The following is a 20043-nucleotide window of genomic DNA, read 5'->3' on the forward strand; positions in this document are numbered from 1 at the left end:
ACTGCCCTGCACAGAGGGTCAGGCCATTCTGCCCCAGGGGACGTGCAGGCCTCATTCCACTGTCCTTCACTCTTAAAATAGATTTAAGGCCACCCTGCAGGGGAGGACCGCTGCAGTTTCAGAATGGAAGGTCAGAGCCAGAGGGTCCTGAATCCCTGTGGGGTCGAAGGGGGCTGAGGCCGCTTGGTGGGGCATCAGCAGAACAGGCAGGCCTCTGGCTCCCGGGTCTGAGTCTATCCACCGTGTCCCCATGGGACCTCCTGCTCCACCCCTCGGTGTTGTGAGAATGTGAGCCCGCCCAGCTCACCATTTGAGGCCATGTATTTGGAGCGAGGTGTTAAACTGGGACTTCGTGGGGGCGCCTGGGTGGCTCAGTTGGTTGAGCATCCCACTTGGGCTCAGGTCATGATCTCACGGTTCCAGAGTTCGAGCCCCGCGTCGGGCTCTGCACTGACCGTGTGGAGCCTGCTTCGAATTCTCTCTCCCTTTCTCTCTGCCCCTCCCCCCACACTCACTCTCTCTCAAAATAATTAAACAAACATTTAAAAAAAACAAACTGGGACTCTCTTCTCTCTCTCCAGGATCAACGGCAATAATAGTACGAGCAATAACAACAGCCACTGTAATTGACGTGCACCGTGTGTAAGACACTCTGTGTAACTTGGCTTATTCTCACAATGGCCGAATGACTTGGTAACAGTATCATCTCAGTTCACGGGTCAGGAGCCAGAGCGGGTGAGGGGTGTGCCTGCGGTCCGAGTAGAGCTCTGAACTCAGGTCTGTGGAACACTAAAGCCAATGCCCTCACCCACCACCAGGCTCGGGCCGCCCCTCCGTCCTCCCGCCGGCACCGGGGCCTGGACCAGACCTCTGGGTCCCGTTCTCCTTCCCTGCCCCTTGGCCCCGCAGGGTCAGTGCCTGAGCAAACCACTCAAGGCTTCTCTTAACATCCCCTGGTCCCGACGAGCCGCCCCCTGTCACTCAGCGACTGCCCCGGCTGGCTGCCTGGGTCTGAGCCGAGGTGCAGGGAGGGGAGAGCCGCGTGAGCGTTACAAGCGCTGCCCTGTCAGGGGCCTTTGTCTCTCCCATAATTGGGACCCAGCCGTCTCTCCAGGCCCCTGAGACCCGGCGAGGCTGTGGGCCAAGTCCCTGGCAGAGCAGCCGGCTGAGGACGCTGAGTGGAAGCAGATGTGCCCGGGGCCACGTCTGGCCTGGTGCCCGGGGAGCCCTCGGAGCTCCGGAGCTGGGAGGATGATCAGTTTTTAGAGCCGAGGGGGGCTGCACACAGGACAAAGCAGCCTCAGAGTCAAATATTTTCATCTGTCTGGTTAAAGAAAGAAATCAAATCTTCATTTTTGTTGTCTATACCAGAGCCGGTGCTGAGCCAAAGGCCAATTAGAGATTGACCTTACGGAGCGGGAGCCTGGGCCCATGGCAGGGACTTGCCCAAGGTCACCCCACACCTTGTGGACTATGACACATGATACAAATTAGGGTGACGATCGGGGTCCCCGACCTTCCTCTGGCAAGGTACTCATGAACATCTTTCTTGTCTGGCCTGAATGTGGGCCTCAGAGCCATGAGGTTTTCCAGAAGAGACACCTGCCATTCTAGGAAGGGGGAAGATAGCCAGTGTCCCCCTGTTTAGTCAGGTTAACTCCTGCTCCAAGGCCACAGGGGCTCCTTAACCAGCTCTGCACTGTGACCGGGAACCCTGGGTTCAAGTCCTGAGTCCGTCTCTGACATGCTGTGTGACCTTGGCAACCTGCTTCTTTTCTCTGGGCCTTAGTTTTTTCATCTGAAAAATCGGGTAATGGTATACTAAGGTCTTCTAGACAGCAGAGGGTATATTTTGAAAATCGGGTCCCTTGTCCATTTCTTGAGAGCTTCCAAAGCCAACCCTCTGAGATAGCAGGAGCAGTATTATCCACTCTCTGGAAGGGAACTGACAGCTCAGAGAGGTGAAGTGACTTGCTCAATGACACACAGCATCCACAAAGCTGTGGGGCTGGATGGAGGTTTCTTGATTTCTAGCTCTGTGGTCATCTGCTCTCCAGGAGACCACTGCTCTCCCTGCCAGGTCACACGGGGACAGTAGGGATGGCCTTCAGCTCTGAGGCCCTCCACCATCCCTCATGGGGGAGCTGAAGATGACGGGAAGGGTCAAAGCACTGAGGATTGCTCCACCTTCCTAATAAAAGTGGCTTCAGAGGTTCAACACGGTGCTTGGCCTTCTGCCCTCGTCAGCACCCCTGTTGGAGAGTGAGGTCAGCTGGCCTCTGCTTGGACCGCTTCCGGACAGGAAGCTCACCGCTTCCTGGGGCAGTTAGCTAGGGTTGTGAGAAAGCACCCTCCACCTGACTCCTTGTCAAGGCCTCTCCCGGAAAGGGGCCCGTCTGCCGCTGCCTTGCTCCGAGAGCTGACGAGTCTCCGGCAGCCCCCTCACCCGGCTCCCACTGCTGGAGAGCCCCCCCTCCCCCGAGGCTGGGGCCGCCCTGCAGCAGGCAGGAGGGAGCCGGCCTCTCTCTGCCCCTGGCAGCACGAGAGGAACCTGGGAGCCCTTTGGCAGGACCTCGAGGGGGAAGGGACGAGACTGGTAGGACGGGCCAGCAGAAGACTCGTTGGTCTGGAAATGAGAACACCTGAGTCTGTGCAACGCTGAATCTGCCAGTAACTTGCTAGGTAATTTGGGATGGGTTGTTTTGCTTCTCCTGGCCTTCGTTTTCTCATCTGTAGAATGGGGGACGTTCATAACCCCTGACCAGCAGGGCCCATGGGGCTGGTATAAAACCTGATGGGCGGGGTGGTTGGAGGTGAGACCTTTGCACACGCAAGCACTCGGCACAGGTGAGGATTGTGCAGAGAGAAATCATCTCCAGGTGTGACTCTGGACAAATCTGAGCCCCTTCGGAGGCTGTGGGCGGGTCCTCAGGCAGGTGTACCCGTGACCTTAGGACGCCTGCTTCACCAACTTCACAGACCACTGGGTCCTGGGGCTGCGCCATGGGACGAGGGACATGGGGCCGATAGGGCAGGAAGCTTATTCCCTTCTGTTGGCAATTCAAAACAGTTTTTAACATATCGAAGCAACCGTGTATACGTCATGAAGCAGAAGGAGGACGTGGTGTACAGACGGAAGCTAAAACCTGAGGCTGAAGACCCTTCAAGACAATGGTAGGCTTTGCCCCGCCTGGCTCTGCCCTGCTCCCCCCCCCCCCCCCCCCCCCCCCCGCCGCTGGTGCCTGTCCCATTTTCTTTCTTTCTTTCTTTCTTTTTTTTTAAAGTTTTTTATTTATTTTTGGGACAGAGAGAGACAGAGCATGAACGGGGGAGGGGCAGAGGGAGAGGGAGACACAGAATCGGAAACAGGCTCCAGGCTCTGAGCCATCAGCCCAGAGCCCGACACGGGGCTCGAACTCACGGACCGCGAGATCGTGACCTGGCTGAAGTCGGACGCTTAACCGACTGCGCCACCCAGGCGCCCCCCCATTTTCTTTCTTTAGGAGGGGGACCTTCAGGGAGAAAGTTTGTGTGGCCCCGGGACCGCACAGTCAACCCAACAAAATCAAATTTCTGATTAACACACACCCCTCCAGGGCCCTCCTTTGTCAACACCAGTCTTCTTGTTCATTACCGACGTGCCATTGAGAGGTCTTGGCTAAATGTCCGAGCTCATTTCCCTTCCTTAGAAATGATAGTCGCTGTCATCACCATCATCACCTTCTGGCGCAGGCAGGTATCAGAATCCGCTTTTCGGAAAAAGCCAGACCTCAGCAACGAGTCTGTCTGACCCTGGTCTCACCTGGGAAGGCTGGGGCTCAGAGAAGCTCGGGGTGTTCCCCAGGTCATTCCTCAGACAGTCCCAGGCACACAGATCCCCTGGGACCTTGCTGGATGCAGGTTCCGACCGCAAACCTGCATTTCCAGTACTTTCCCCGGGCGAGTCAGTGCTGCTGGTTCAAGGCCACCCTTGGGCCCCGCAGCCATTCAGTGACTGAGCCGGGGCTGGTGCCTGCCCACCCTCCTTGCACCTGCCTGCGGTGTGACCTGAAAAGCATTGAGCCTGAGGGCAGGCTTAGGCGGTGCTGCATCCCAAAGAAGCCAGGTCTTCTCTGTCTGTCTGAACAATTAGAAGACTTGTTACAAGACTGTAACAAGAGGCTAACATACTGTAGCCTCCAGTGTGATCAGTGACGCAGGCAAGAATCATCAATGCGTGCTAGGACCACAGGGTAAGAGGCATCGGGTGGCAGGATACCCTCAGTCTTGAAGTGTCCCCCCCCCCCCCAAAAGATTACTTGTTAACTACAGAGGGGAGTGTGCTTTGGTGCTGGGAGACCTGGCAGTCCCCACCCTCACGGGCCATCAGGCTGGACCTTGGCCATGGTGAGAGACCACCCTTGCCAGAGATGTTTGGCCTGAGGCTAACACGGGAATCTCGTGGTACCTTCCGCAGGACATCTGGCCTGGGTTCTCCAAAGGATCTAGGACCATGAGGAACAAAGTAGGGGAGACATCGCAGCCCGATGCCATACGCCATGTTTGATCGGATCCTGGACTGGGAAAAAATAGAAGCCACAAAGAACGTTTGGGAGGCCACCAGGGAAACGTGATGTTAGGTGTTAGGTGTTCATGTTGTTCGTGTTAGGTGATGTTGCCCAGTTAATGCTGGTTATCTCCGATGTGGAGCTGGTGTGGGATTGTGGAGGGGAATGTCCTGCTCTGGGGACACACACCTTGCGGTGTTCGGGGATGGGCTATCATGACCCCCCGCCTTCCTTTTGGATGGTTGGCAAAAGTGAAGTGCGTGTGCGTGTGCGTGTGTGTGTGTGTGTGGAGAGGGAGAGGGAGGGGGACATCCAGAGCCAGTCGGCCACGCACACACACAGAGGTGGAGAGGCCGTGGCGAGACGTTCACAGTCGGTCATCTCAACCATTCAATGGGTTTAGACACGTCTCCAGATAAGAACGCGGGAATCGTTGGAAAAGAACAAAACAGGCACCGAAAAGCCATAAATCCTGACTGAAATCTCTCGGAGAGAACTACAGACAAGACTTAAGACTTCTCTCCTGTGACAGATACGTGTCTTAAATATCCTCTCCACCCATCTTCTCTGCAGCGTCTCACTTATTACGGAAACGGTTTCCTACAAAATACCCCCTGCCTCTCTTTTCGAATCCTTCTTTTTGAAGGTTGGATGCCCGCGTGTGATGTTTCACTCTGGTATCTACATACTTGGCCAAGTTGCTTAAAAAAAAAAAAAATCCTTCTGTGCCTCCGTTTCCTCACTTGTAACACGGGAGAGAATATTAGTACCTACCTACAGTGTTGTCGTGGGGATTAAATATAACGCTCCTGGAGCACTGGGCTGACCGTCAGTGCTTGATAAATGACATGACTGCCCACGGCAGGTTGTCCGGCCCCAGCCCCAGGCTTCGGGAATGCTCGCTGGAGCGAGGGCTGGCCCCGACTGTGGCTTCCCCGGCGTCTCTGACTGCCCATCTCACTGCCGGCAGCCGGACGTCGGCACTGTTCATCCTTGGTCTTCTCTTCTGGCACGTGGGACAGTCGCCTGGAACCCCCCGCTTCGGGGCTGGGCATTGCCACGTGCCTTGCTGTGGCCACCAGGTGGCGGCATTTAACGACAGATGTTCTGCTTCCCTAGCTCTCTTCCAGGCTGACACGCAGGGGCCCCGCTGAGCCAAGAGGAGGTCCTGTTTGCCCCCGGGGCAGGTGGGGGGGGACTCTGTATGAGTGAGAAGTACATGTCTGTGGCTTTAAGCCTCTTGGATTTACAGACTGTTTTGTTTCCAGTACAACCTTATCTATACCGCAGGGCTGCCCTGTCCTGGGCCGAGGCTCCCTGGAATGCTCGTCTAGAGGAAGGCCAGTCTTAACGGTCACTTCCCAAACCTCTCTGACTCCCAGCTGATGCCCTCACCCTGCCAGGAGCCTCTGAGCTCAGCTCTGCCAGCCTCCAGTAGTCCCCTTGCCCTGGCCGAGGGCCCCTGACACGTGATCCCAGAGAGGGCCTCCCCTTGCCCCAAACAGAGGCTCTTATCAGCCAATCTGCTGCAGGACGTTTGGTCGTTGTCTTAGTCTAGACATCAGAATTAAAAATCTCTTATCAGCTCAGATACTTGGGAAGTTGGGTCAAACAGCATCGGGGCCAAAATTCCTTTGCTTCCAGCACAGCTGCTACTGCTGCTACATCAGAGACGATGCTTGCTGGAAATGAAACCAGGAGTCTTGGACTGGAGGTCAGAAAACCTGGGCTCCAGCCCTGGCTCTGCTTCTCACTGTGCGACTTCAGGGACTCTCTTCCTTTCTCGGGGCCAAAGCTTAAAGAGTTCTGCTTTTTCCTGCCTCAGGGCCTTTGCACAGGTTATCCCTGCCTAAAAGCGGCGCTCACCATCTTCCCTCTTCACCTACTTACCTCTTGATTCACCATCACATCTCGGCCCGAAACACAGCGTCATTGTGTTCAAAGCATCCTGCAGGCCGCCTTCAGAGAACACATCTATTTGCTTTAATTACTTAAAGTCATTGCATTAATTACTGCTTGTTCAGAGACTGTCTCTTCTCTAGGCTGTGAGCAACGTGAAAGCAACAATCTGTCCACCTTTCTGTGAAGGAATGAGTGATGCGTGTGAACAGACCTGGGAAGGGCCCCCTGACAGCCTGGGCTTGGAGGGTGGAGTTGAAAGGCGCCCAGCCCCACCCCCCACCTTCTCCCAGAAGGCCCTCTTCCCGCTCCCCTCGGCAAGACACAGGTGTGGCCTGCGTGACTTGGTCCTATGCTGCCCCCTGGTGTCCACTTCGAAGATAACAGTCCCGTGCTCTCCTGCTCCAAGGAGGAAACCGTGTAGGTGCTTTCCATGTTGTCTTATTCGTTGCCGACAGCAGCCCTGTGAGACAGCGGTTATTATTGCCGCTTTTTCAGTGAAGAAAGCCCACCTCTGTTCATCTATTTGGAAAATATTTATCGAGTCCCTATTCTTTGCCAAGCACTTTGCTCGGAGCTGGTGCTTCACTAGCGAACTTTCTGCCCCAGTGGAGGGGTCGTTCGGGTCTGCCAGGAGGAGGAAGACAAGTGAATGCATGGACACACAGAACGTGTATGTGTGTGTGTGGCCAGGACGTTGATGGCCCGGATGGTAAATGACTTGTCCAAGGTCGCACAGATGCCGCTAGATTTGAGTCCAGTTGTCAAGATCACAGCTAAGAGCTGTATGAGCCCCAGCTCCGTGTCAGGTGCTCAACTCAGTGTTCCTTTCAGGTGTGTTCACTTGTTTTATCCTGACAACAACCTACTGTTATCCCACTTTGCAGATGGGGAAACAGAACATCAAGAGGCTAGCTAACTTGCCCAAGGTCACTTAGCTGCAAAAGGGTGGAGCCAGGACTTGACCCCAGGTGGTTTGGCTCCAGAACCTGTCTTCCTCTCACCGTGCCACACGAACCCTAGGGGTTTTGACATCCAAGGTTTCAGTGATGGTGGCCACAAATCCAGGGCCACCTCCTCTCCCTCCCTAGCCAAGAAGGATCAGAAGAGCCCACCCATCCTGTTCAGTCCCAAACCATCCCAACCCAGTCGGTCTCCAAACCATCCAAGATGGCGGAGTAGCATCCCGTCCCACAGCTTGGCGAGACCGAGGAGGAGAGGGCACTTCCCATGGCTCCTGCCCTCAGGGAACCTGAGGGGTCCACCCATGGGAGGGAACCAGCCCTGCTAAGCTGGGAGGTGAGGGGCTCGGGGTGCAGACAGTCAGGGAGGGCTTCTAAGAGGAGGTGAGGGGTGGGCTGGGTTTAGAGAAATGAGTGGGATTCAGATGCACAATTCTGTGGGAGGGGCAGAAGCAGAGGGAACGGGCTGGGCTGCTACTGGAGGGCGGAAAAGTAAAGGTTTCCGAGGTTCAGGGCTGGCCAGCCAGGCTGAGGAGCTGGGCTGCCTGGGGGCCTTTCAGGGGAAGGACATGGTCAGGTCAGGGCTTTGGCAGAGCCTCTGGCTGCAGAGTGGAGCGGTGGGGGGTGGGGTGGGGGGGCTGTGAGACCTGAAAGAGGGAGCTGAGATGGGTGCTGTTGCAGGAATCCAGGTGAGAGAGGCAGGGACAGCCAGGGGACAGAGAGGGAGACTCGGGAGGCCGAAGCTAAAGGTGAGTTTTGGAATCACATAGTCTGCCCCCCTCCACCTGCCACTTCCCTTCCTCCAGTATCCCCTCACTCATTCCACTCTGCACTCTGCTCTTGCTTTATTAAAGAACAGTTTTTCGGACACTTGCTAAAATAGTACAGGGTTTATTTAAGACTATTGTTAATAGGGGAGAGAGACTGAGTTGAACTCTGAATACAGCAAAGACAGCAGGGGATTTACAGCAAGGAGCAGGGGGAGGGGTTCAGAGGATGAAATGACTAAGAGGAGAAAGGGTAGGGAAGTGCCTGCTAAACTGGCCTCACAGGATCCTTGCTAAAGGCAGGCCAAGAACTTAGTAGATATCAAGGGTAGGGGGATTCTTGCTAAACTGAGCAGAGTTCTTTGCTAAAACATACACACACGTGCGTGATCCTGTGTGGGTACGCGTGTACGTGCACACATAGACACACACACGCTTACATATACGCACGAACTCATATAGACACCCCCACACGCACCCATGCACATATATACATGCATGTGTATAGATGCATACACGTGTGCATACAATACATATACCCACGTCCACACGTGTGCACACATACACGATGTACATACAGACGTCCATACATATATGCGTGTGTGCGTGCGCACACGCCCTTCTCGCACCCTGACTCAGACCGCCTCTTCCTGCTGGAGCCGGGACTGCATTGCCCCAGGGCCGGGCACAGGTGCAACGCGGCTTGATCACCAGGGCTCTGGCCTCTGCTGACCGCGGGCCTGAACGCAGGACCCCACTGGTCCTCTGCTGCCACCTTGTGGCCACTTCCCAGATGGCAGGTAGGAGCCTGAGATCTTTCTCTGGTTCCAGTTCCGGGAAACTCTTGGGCCCCCTGGAGCCTTGCCCACCCCCGGAGTGCTTCGTGTGGCCAAATACTGTGGGCGATTATCGGGGCCTGGAACCAGGTGAGAGTCCCACTCTCTCGACTACCCCCTAATCCTTTCCGTCCCCTCTCACCTCCAGACCTTCACAGTGCTCTTTCCTTTGCTGGGAGCACCCCCCCACCCCCACCCCCGCCAACACGGGGCGGGGGGGGGGGGGGGGATGTTCTGTGTGAGTCCTTCGGAGCCGACTTTATCGTGCTCAGCGCAGCATCTAGGGACTTCATGTGGCCTCTGGCACAGACAGGTGTTCAATTTGTGGAGGAGTGAGGGGGAAGGAAGGGAGGAGGAAACAGAGGACGGAGAGCCTGGGGACGAGAAGGGGGGGAGGGAAAAGGAGGGGAGGAGGGGAGGAGGGGAAGGGAGAAAAGGGGAGGGGGGAAAGGAGGGGAGGGGAAGAGGAGGGGAGAGGAGAGGAGGGAAAGGGAGGGGAAAGGAGGGGAGGGGAGGGAGGCAGCAGGCGGAAAAGACGGCTTGATAAGCTGTCGCCAGGGGGGACTCGGGGCCCTGCCCATTCCAAGAGATCAAAGTTTTAACATGAGAGAGAACAAGAGCATGAGATTTTCCCACAATCTTTTAATCTAGCTCTATTAGCTTGCTTGTTACTATTTTTATTAGGAGACAGAGGGAGTCCTCCTTTCCAAATGCCCCCAAAAGGCAAGAAGGTTGAGTGGGTGTGTTGTCACCGCCATGTAAGAAGAGGCAGGTTCCCTTATTCCCCAGGAAGTGGGGGGCTGGGCCAGGGTTGAGCCCCCTTTCCCTATGTGGGGAGGGGCCTGCTCCGCAGCTGAAACTTTTAAAAGCAGGAGAGAAACCTCAGTAGTGGGGGACTGAAAACCTGGGAAGACAGATGATTTGATACTGTTTTGAGTGGACTATAGAAGGCACTTTGTGAAAAACCCTTTCAACTGGTGTCTACCTCTCGGAGTTCTGGATTTTTCTCTCAGTGCTTTATAAAGAGAAGCATTTAGGCTTTTAAAAAACCTGGCAAGGAGCCGAGCATCTTCTCTGATATCTAAGCAGGAATTAATTTTTATTTTTTCTTAAAATTTTTTTTTATGTTTATTTTATTTTTGAGAGGGGGAGAGAGAGAGAGAGAGAGAGAGACAGAGACAGAGACAGAGCACTGGGGGAGGGGCAGAGAGAGAGGGAGACAGAATCCGAAGCAGGGTCCAGGCTCTGAGCTGTCAGCACAGAGCTGGAGGCGGGGCTCGAACTCAAGAACTGTGAGATGGTGACCTGAGTGGAAGTCGGACACTTAACTGACTGAGCCACCCAGGCACCCTGGGAATTAATTTTTAAGATGTTATTTGAACATGGGTGCCAGTTACGGTACCAAGGCGCTGAGGTAGAGCCGCGATTGGTAACAGACGGAAATGCTGCCTTTGAAGGGCCCCCGTTGTAGACCGGGAGGCGGAGAGTAAGCAGCTTCACAGAACTGTGTAGAATCGTGCCGGTAGTGACGAGGGTGTGAAGAAAAACGAAGCAGGGTGAGGGGACAGAGATAAGGACACGGCATGGCCAAGAAGGCCCCCTCGGAGGAGGGGATGCTTGTGAATCTCCCTACAACAAGTGGACAAGAAGGCAGGACCCTATAATCTGTACCCTGAACAAGATCTTTTAATTGGTTTAATTCTTTTTTTTTTTTTTTAAGATTCTATTTTAAGTCATCTCTACACCCAACATGGGGCTCGAGTTTATAATCCCAAGATCAGAAGTTGCATGTTCTACACACTGAGCCAGCCAGGCACCCCTAATTAGTTTAATTTTTTTTAATTCTTTTTTTTTAATTTTTTAATGTTTATTTTTGAGAGAAAGAGAGAGACAGAGTGTGAGCAGGGGTGGGGCAGAGAGAGAGGGAGACACAGAATCCGAAGCAGGCTCCAGGCTCCGAGCTGTCAGCACAGAGCCTGACACGGGGCTTGAACTCACAAGCCATGAGATCATGACCTGAGCTGAAGTCAGATGCTTAACCAACTGAGCCACCCAGGCGCTCCCGTTTAATTCTTAAAAGTTACAAAAGTGATGTAGATTTAGTATAGACCATTTCAAAAGTACAAGCAAACAAAAAAGGTGCCCATAATCAATTTTGCTGTCGGTATACACATGGCCGGGGTGGAGTATGGGCTCCTCATGGTGTCTGTCTACACTCGATGTAATTGAAGACTGAATCACCTTGACTTTGGGAAACATACTTTGGAACTACTGCATAATTATCTGCTTTGAGCCAAAGGCCCGCCATACTGTGGGTGTTCCTGTCTCCCACGGTCATGTTACCTGGCCCCTTGAGATCCGAGTGTGTCCCTCCTGTTGGTGTGCTGGCCTTTCCACAAGAGGGGGTCATGAAGGAAACGGCAGACGCCCCGGCCAGCTGTAAACGTTGCTGCGTCTCTTTACCCAAAGAGATGACCAGGCAACTCCCCCATAGAGAAACTGGATCGCTTGCAAATAAGTGTAATGAGAAGTGTTCAGGCTCAGGTGACATTCAAGAAGTGCGCATTAAGGGGCGCCTGGGGAGCTCAGTGGGTTAAGCCTCCGACCTCGGCTCAGGTCATGATCTCACAGTTCGTGAGTTCGAGCTCCCCATCGGGCTCTGGGCTGACGGCTCAGAGCCTGGAGCCTGCTGCGGATTCTGTGTCTCCCTCTCTCTCTGCCCCTCCCCTGCTCGCGCTCTGTCTCTCCCTCTGTCTCTCTCTCAAAAGTAAATAAACATGTAAAAATTTAAAAAAAAAGAGAAGTGCACATTAAAACACCACCACCTAGCAGATGAGCAAAGTAGCAAGTTGGATGGTATTAAGCGTAGGAGTGAATGTGGGAAACAGCCATTGTGCGCTGCACCACCAGGGTTTTGGTGGGGGAGCTAGCTGTCGATACGAACACAAATAGTATGGCTCTTCCGGAGAACAATCTGGAACCAGCAAACCCAACTCCTCGTCTTACAACCTGGGGAAACTCGGGTCCAGAGCAGCACCCTTTGGGATAAATGGGAAATAGGAAGCACCCCGGGTATCTGTCAGCAGATCGGTAGAGCCCAGAGGACAGTAAGTGAATCGGTAGCCCGGAGGACGTCCGTCATGGATGCCATGTGGCAAATGGCCGCTACCGCGTAGAGGTACTGCCAGCACCCCGGAACAGATCTCAAAAGCAGGGTTAAGTCTGTAGTGGAGCACCATCTGTATAAACATCCTATCTTTCTGGCACTTACAATTGCATGGACAAATCTGTTCGTTCCTTGTCTCCCTACCCCCGGTCCCCCGTATGTAGCTGCCTTTTCCACCTGAATACTTCTTTTTATTTTATTTCATCCTATTTTTTATGTTTATTTATGTTTGAGAGACAGAGAGACAGAGTGCGAGTGGGGAAGGGGCAGAGAGAGACACACACGCGCACCGAATCCGAGGCAAGAGCCAGGCTCCGAGCTGTCAGCACAGAGCCCGACGCGGGGCTCGATCTCACAACCTGTGAGATGATGACCTGAGCCCAAATCAAGAGTCAGGTGCTCAACCGACCGAGCCCCCCCCCGGGCGCCCCCGCCCTGGGTACTTTCGATCTGCACACACAGTTGTTTTGTGTGTTTTGTGCTGCCTCTTAACTACAGAGTGTGTTTCATCAGTGGGTTCTCGTTCACGAGCATCGTTTTATCATTCATGGCTGTCCCTTCTTCCCCATTCTTCTGAAGCGATCATATTATCAATCGTGACTTTTATTTGTTTGTCTGTTCTTCTGCGTTCTTCCTCCAAACCTCCACTTCGATTATCTGTGGCGTCAGTGCTGCTGTTTACTGCCCCCAGGGTGGCCTGGGTCCTGCCATCCTTGCTTTTGGCCTCCGTGCCCCGCCCAGCACACCTCACGCACCCTCCTTCAGCATCTCTCATCGTGTCGCTTTTCGGGGCTCTCTGCCTTCTTGGGCTCCATGAGGATGCCTGAAGTGACCTTTGGCGGGTCATTTCTGAAGGTTTGCTCGCCTCCCGGACACGGACCCATTTCTCAGGTAGTATAGTTCCGTGTTGTTTTTTCCCTCCTTCCACATTCTCGAGTGAGGCTGGACGACAGATTTGCTCTCTCTTTGCTGGGCTGGAGATCTGCACCTGCGGTCCTTCCGCAGGAGGGCAAGCTGATGGCAGTCCAGTTTCCCGTTTCTAGCAAATTTTCACGTAGTTTCTTTGTGGCTTGCCTGTCACCTCCATCGTCTGCTTGTCCGTGGCTGTGACTCTGAGTGATGTCGGATGGCAGAACCGTCCCCCCGAGGGCACTGCCATGGGCACTCTCTGCCACACAGGACTTGATGTCTCAGGAGAGCCTCCCTGCTGACATTCTCCTCTTCTTCAACTTTTAGTTCCCTGGGGCAGGGGACAGAGTGGGGGGGGGGGAATGTGAAGCGTTGTCCCGTTTTTTCTCATCTAGATGGCTCTTCACACTGGGAGCGTATGAAGTGTTCTTTTAAAACCCCACGCTGGATCATGTGACTCCCTTCTCAAAACAACAATTTATCCACTCCCCACTTAACCCTCAAGTTAGGGTTAATATGCTTCGCAAAGTTCTCTCCAATCCTGTCACTGCCTCCCCTCCAGCCTTAGTTCCCCAGGACTTGATGCCCTTGGTCAAGCCTCAGTGCCCTTGGGCTTGATGTGTCTTCCAGAATGTGCCTCGCTCTCCACAGACCTCCGTACCTTCGCACAAACTGCTCCCTTGGGCTCAATGGCCTTGCCCTTCCCACCCCATCCCTGCCTGGAGGAGACTAAGGTGCCTCTGTTCCAGGAACCCATGTCTGATGTCCCTGCTGGATGAGGTCCCCACTCCAACCCCATGTTGTATTCTTGCATCCGTTCGTTCCCTCCACGCCTCCCGAATCCAATTTCGTTGCAGACGCTCTGGTGACCCTTTTTATACTGAACTGTGAGGAGTAGGTCTTATTCGCCGTCTCCAGAGTCCAGTAGGAGGGACTCGATCAGTGCTGGCGAGACTGAACCAAGGGGTCCGCACCCCCCTCCCAACACCCGAGCCAAGCTTCCACTGGAAGGCGGCACTATACAAATGTCCCTTGGAGGCCCAATCCCGACCGCTGCGGTGGAGGGAGGGGGCTGGACTTCTGGGAAAGGCGGTCAGAAGGGCCCTCTGTCCCAGGACTACACATCCCATGTCGTTCAATTATATTAAGAACATTTCAAAATCCAGGAAAGCATTTGAGGGCAAAGGAAAAAGAGGTGACTTCTCCTGGTCGAGCTCAATGCGGACAATGGTAACAGGTAGAAGGTTTAGCCCAAAGCCTCCAAGTCTGTGTTTAGAGAATGCAAGGGCAGAATAAACATCGTATCACTGGACATTTACTAAACTATCTTTTTTTGTTTAGCATTAAAAAAAAAAACAACCACGTTGCCTAAATTGCTTTAGAATTCTGAAAAGATTTATGCATAATCCGTCTTTCCAAAGACAGAAACTCAATCCTCCTTTGCTCGTGGGAACAGAATGTAAAAATAATCACCAGCTCTAAGGTCTGAATGCTACCTCAACGGGAAGGAGGTGGGGTGCAGGGGGCAGTGCCGGCCTCGCAAGTGAAGGTGGGCAGAAATTAGCATCCCCAACTGCCCGCTGCAGAATTGTCATTTAACCAGGTTAAAAAAAGCTATTCCCAAACAGGCTCCCTCTGACGGCCTCGGAGCTGATGTGGAAGCCGCCGAATGTGTGTATTTGTGGAGTTGTAAGTAGGTCAGATATTTCTGTCGCTAATTATTACTTGTGAAAAAATATGTCGTGAGCTTGCCGCAGGGAGAGAGTATCGGAAGCAGCATTGATCTTTGGAAACTCCAGCCAGGTTTATCCCTCCGGGCCTGGAATCCTGAGGACAGTCAGACGAGGAAAAAATGTCCCAAATGCAGGTGCACGTGGGGCAGTTGTGGGAACTCCAGCAAACCTGGGTTCCAGCCCCTGAATTTCACTTCCCTGTTCTGGACTTCAGTTTTCTCACCGGGTTGGATTTGACTTTTAGTACAAAGGTTCTGATGCCATGACCTTGTCAAGTGGAAGATCATTTTCCGGGGATCTGGGATTTCCCTTCCGTTCTAGGGATATGTTTTTGTGCTCTGGGAGGGATAAAGGAATCAGTTCAGAAGTGAGACGAACATTTTTTCTTGTTTTTGGTTTATTTATTTTGAGAGAGAGAGAGAGAGAGAGAGAGAGAGAGAGAGAGAGAGAGAGAGAGAGAAAGCATGCACGCACAAGTGATTGGGGAGGGAGAGAGAGAAGGAGAGAGAGAATCCCAAGCAGGCTCCATTGCACTGACAGCACAGAGCCCAACTTGGGGCTCGAGCTTGCGAACCGTGAGATCATGACCTGAGCCGAAACCAAGAGTCAGACGCTTAACCGACTGAGCCACCCAGCCCCCCCCCATCAACATTTTTTTTGGCAATGAATATTAGTGGAAATGTTTGTGGCATCGGATCAGACCCACATGCTTGAATATCTGCTAAGTGTTGAGTATGTGTTGGACATTGTGGCAGGCATGTTGGACACACGCATATGACTGCCCGCTCCTTCGTATGTTTAGGACTGGTGGCCGCTGGTTACCAAATTTCGGAGGGTGAGAGGATTTGCCCAAGGTTGCCCAGCTTCTCATTCCGGGATCCTACACCAGCCACCGCAGCTATGCTTCAGTGAGCTTTTAGGAGGACAAAGATGCCCCCTCTTCTTCCCCTAGATGTGAAGTCTGGATACCAGGGCAAGATGCTGCTCTAATTAGTTTTATCTTGCAGGCTGGGAGACTTGTCAGTGTTTTATGCAAAGTTATGCAGAATATGCAAATCAGGGGTGGCTCCGGTTGTGTTGTGACCAGTATAGCACCTGTGTTTCTCTGATCTGAAAAGTTCTACCAGAGCTTCCTGGTGGCTTGGGCAGTGGGAAGGGGACTGGGCTGCTTTCCACAAGGTCACACCTGCTTGCAAGTCCCCTTTAAGTGTGTCCAGGAACTGGAAGGTAAATGACCCCTGCCATATGGACAGCTTTAGCACCAGATATCTAAGAACGGATGAATTTAGTTGATCTGAAAAGTTCTTGTTTTTGTAAACAGGTGGGCTTCAGGGGCAGCTGGCTGGCTCAGTCAGAAGGGCACATGACTCATGGGGCACCTGGGTGCCTCGGTCGGTTGAGTATCCGACTTTGGCTCAGGTCATGATCTCATGGTTCCTGGGTTCGAGCCCTGCATCTGGCTCTGCACTGACAGCGTGGGGCTTGCTTACGATTCTCTCTCTCCCTCTCTCTCCCTCTGTCTCTGCCCCTCCCCCCTTCCCTCTCTCTCTTTCAATAAATAAACTTAAAAAAAAAAGGACCCAGGACATTCTGGGTGATGTCATGACATTTTCAAAGCAGAAATAAAAGGAAAAGTCCTAAGAAGTATTCAGGTGGAGGGGTGCCTGGATGGCTTAGTCAGTTAAGTGTCTGACTTTGGCTCAGGTCATGATCTCATAGTTTGTGAGTTCGAGCCTCGTGTTGGGCTCTGTGCTGACAGCTCAGAGCCTGGAGCCTGCTTCGGATTCTGTCTCTCTCTCTCTCTTTCTCTCTCTCTGTCCCAGCTCGCACTCTCTCTCTCTCTCTCTCAAAAATAAACATAAAAAAAAAAGAGCCTGTGACTCTTGATCTCAAGGTTGTGAGTTCAAGCTCCACACTGGGTGTAGAGATTACTAAAAAGTAAATAAACATTATAAATAGGTGGGCTTCAGTTTCCTCACCTTCAAAACTGGTGAATGAGGGGTGCCTGGTGGACTCAGTCAGTAGAGCGTGTAACTCTTGATCCTGGGGTTGTGAGTTGGAGTTCCACATTGGGCATAGAGCTTAGTTAAAAAAAAAAAATAATAATACTAAAATAAATGAAAAAAGAAGGGTGAATGAGCTTAAGGTCCTGTGATGACCTGAGTCTTCAGAATCCTGTCTTAAGGCTTCTGGAAAGTACCATCCATCCTCTTTTTTGCCTGTACTCTGCTTATGATGACCCAGCCCTTACCCCTCCCCAGCACTCATTCCCACTACCCCTTGTTTTCCTCCCCCCCCTCCCCCCCCCCCCCCCCCCCCCCCCCGGCCAGGGAACTATTTGGCATGCTTTTCTTGCTTCCCATACTTGGCACATGCTGTCTTTGCACCAAGGCATTCCTCTCTCCCTCTTTTCCATCGGTCTAACTCATTCTCTCCCTTCCTAGGCTAGCTTAGACATTACCTACTCCTGCCCCCAACCCCAGGCAAGCCCAGGCACCCTCAATCCCCGGCTCTCTTGATAACACTTATTGGCTGGTTTCTTGTCATGATTACTGGGGACAGAGTTCCCCAGGCAGGCAGCCCAGGACTGCCAAAGTGGTCGTGAATCAACATTTAAGGAATTAAGTCAAAGAACAAATGCATCTACCCGTTGTAGGGTAGAATTGTCCAAAGGAAGCAGTTGCTATAAACTCCACTCAGCTTGTGACTTTAGACTAAAAATAGGTATAGGGACACCAGGCTTTTCTAATTCCCTAATATAAATTTTAATTTTTAATAACTTGAGAAATCAGTGAACTATACCTATGGGAAAATGATGAGGAATCAGCCACATAAATTAATGGAAAGTATGTGTTCACATTATCTAACTATATTAAGTGTGAATAATAATTAATTATGGATTCTGCATGCGGTCTTGTCTTAGAGAATTCAGTGTGAAGGAATTTAAAAAGTCATTCATCACCCCCCTGTGCTCCACCCCGGGCCATAACATAAAAAGCAATGGCCAGAGAATTTTCCATAATTTATGAAAATCATCATCTTAGAGGAAAAATAACTCTCATTAGGAGCATAATAACTAGGAAAAAGAAGCCGTGCCCAAGTGTGTTTGCTAATGCTGCTGTAATCATTTGGCCTACCCTTCTCTCTCTCCCCTGCATTCATTCATTCTTCCATTCATTCACCGTACTCTGTGGGGGCCTAACCAGGGGATGAGAACACGGTGAACTCTAGAACCAGGTTGTTTGAGTTCAAAACCAAACTCCTCTCTCTACGTTGCAGCTGTGTGGTCTGAGGCAAGTCGCTTAACCTCTCTGTGCCCCAGTTTCTATAAAATAGAGATTATAGGTACTATTGCATTGATGGGGAGGGGGTGAATAAGCAAATACAGGTGGAATGCTTAGCATAGAGCCTAAGTACTCAATAAATGAAAGCTCTAGTTGTGGGTCTGGTATACTGGGCACCGCTTAAGAAGGACCAAACTTCGGGGCACCTGGGTGGTTCAGTCAGTTAAGGGTCCGGCTTTGGCTCAGGTCACGATCTCATGGTTCGTGGGCTCGAGCCCCCAGTTGGGTTCTGTGCTGACAGCTCAGAGCCTGGAGCCTATTTTCAATGCTGTGTCTCCCTCTCTGCCCCTCCCCAACTCATTCTCTGTCTCTGTCTCTCTCTCTCAAAAATAAATAAACATTAAAAAGAAGGAGGAGGAGGAGGAGGAGGAGGAGGACCAGGCTTCTATGCTTGAAGAGTTTGATGACTGGTGAGGGAAACAGACTCTAAGTAAGCAAGCGCCCTTCGAATTACAAGTTGACGTGTTCTACATGGAAGTGAGTAAGGTACTGGGATAGGCAGTGATAGTGCCTCTTGCCTAAGGGGTGCAGGGCCCCTTCTCTGAGGAGGTGATGTTTCCCTCAGGAGGTAAAGGGTAAGAAGGAGCTAATGAAATGAAGGGGGGGGGGCAGAATGTTCCAGGTGTTGTGTGTATAGCTTGTGTGCTCCACTCCACAGGGGCTGCCCCTTCCCCGTTTCTATTTTCTGAAGCCGCGGAGACAAACTGTGGAGCCACGGTGATAAAACTAGGGCAGTAAAGGATATAGAGAAGTCGCTAAACATTGACACAGACTTGGTGGCAGTCGACGGCAGGAGGTGCACAAGACGGTGGTGGGGACCGATCCTTAGTGCTTGGAAAGCCGGCCGGCTAGAGGGAGAAACGAAAGCCATGCCCCCCGCCAACCGCCAACCGGCCAAAGACGTGACGTTAAAACCCTACAGAAGGAAGAAAATCGGGGCTACTGGGTTTCTGACTGGGGCAGTGGTGTTGGAAAAGCCTTCCTAAACAAGACCAGAAAGGGCACAAGCCGTGGATGGATTCGGCACCATCAGAATGAGGGGTGTCTGTCCAGCGCAGGAGAGCAGAGACAAAGGAGGAGGCGGATGCCAAAGGATGAGACCAGGCAGTTCCCAGAGGGAGCCGGTCAAAGGGCCAGCAGCTCACGAAGAGATGTGCACATGCACTCCTGGTGCAAAGTCCAAGCTGTGCGCGTGAAAGCTTCACACGGAAGCCGCCTCCTCCTCCTCCTCCTCCTCCTCCTCCTCCTTCGCCTCAGAAGGGTGGCGCGTAGAAAGGCAGGCTGCATCAAGGTGCAGGGGGAAGAGGGGAGGCTTGCTGGCACTCTGCCGCTGGGAGCTGCTCCCGGGAACCCTGGGGACGTGGCACCATGGCCGTGAGTGGAGGACCCAAGGGCATCCCGAGAGCCAGGCTGTCCCCCACACCAAGTCCCTGGCCTAGGGCTGGTTGTGCCGGGAGGAAGGGGAGCTTCTCCCTCCTTCACACAGATCGCCACCACCTTCCTCCTACCCAGAGGTTGGTGGGGGAGCACCCCCCCACAAGAGAGGGCGCCTTTTGCTAGTTCACGCAGAGGCGCCATTTGGGTTATAGGGCCCTGGCCTTTGGAAAGCCATTTGCCCGCAGTCAAGGACTGTGACCAACAAGGCCACTCTATCTATCTCAGAGACATCTGAGGCCATCTATCTCAGAGACAACTCAGGACAAAAGGAACCCCCCCCCAAAAAAAAAGCTTGGAGGGTCAGGGACTTGGAGGCCACCCAGGGTGTCCAGCCCTGGGGAAATGGATGAGAATATTGTGCACTGTTAGAAGCAACTATTACACATCACTGAACACACCTTGGTGCTGAGTGGTGGGGGGAGGGAAGGGGGGGGAAAAAAAAG

The 20043-nt window shown here is 52.8% G+C and overlaps 1 long non-coding RNA gene across 1 annotated transcript; it reads left to right on the forward strand.

The window, feature by feature from the left end:
* Nucleotides 1-613: 613 nt before the first annotated feature.
* LOC109493632 lies at nucleotides 614-5109 on the forward strand. Its single transcript, XR_002147912.3, has 3 exons — nucleotides 614-2682; nucleotides 3071-3174; nucleotides 4457-5109. It is a non-coding gene; the product is annotated as an uncharacterized LOC109493632 (long non-coding RNA).
* Nucleotides 5110-20043: the final 14934 nt, after the last annotated feature.

This window comes from Felis catus, chromosome D4 (assembly GCF_018350175.1).
Source record: "Felis catus isolate Fca126 chromosome D4, F.catus_Fca126_mat1.0, whole genome shotgun sequence".
Taxonomy (NCBI): domain Eukaryota; kingdom Metazoa; phylum Chordata; class Mammalia; order Carnivora; family Felidae; genus Felis; species Felis catus.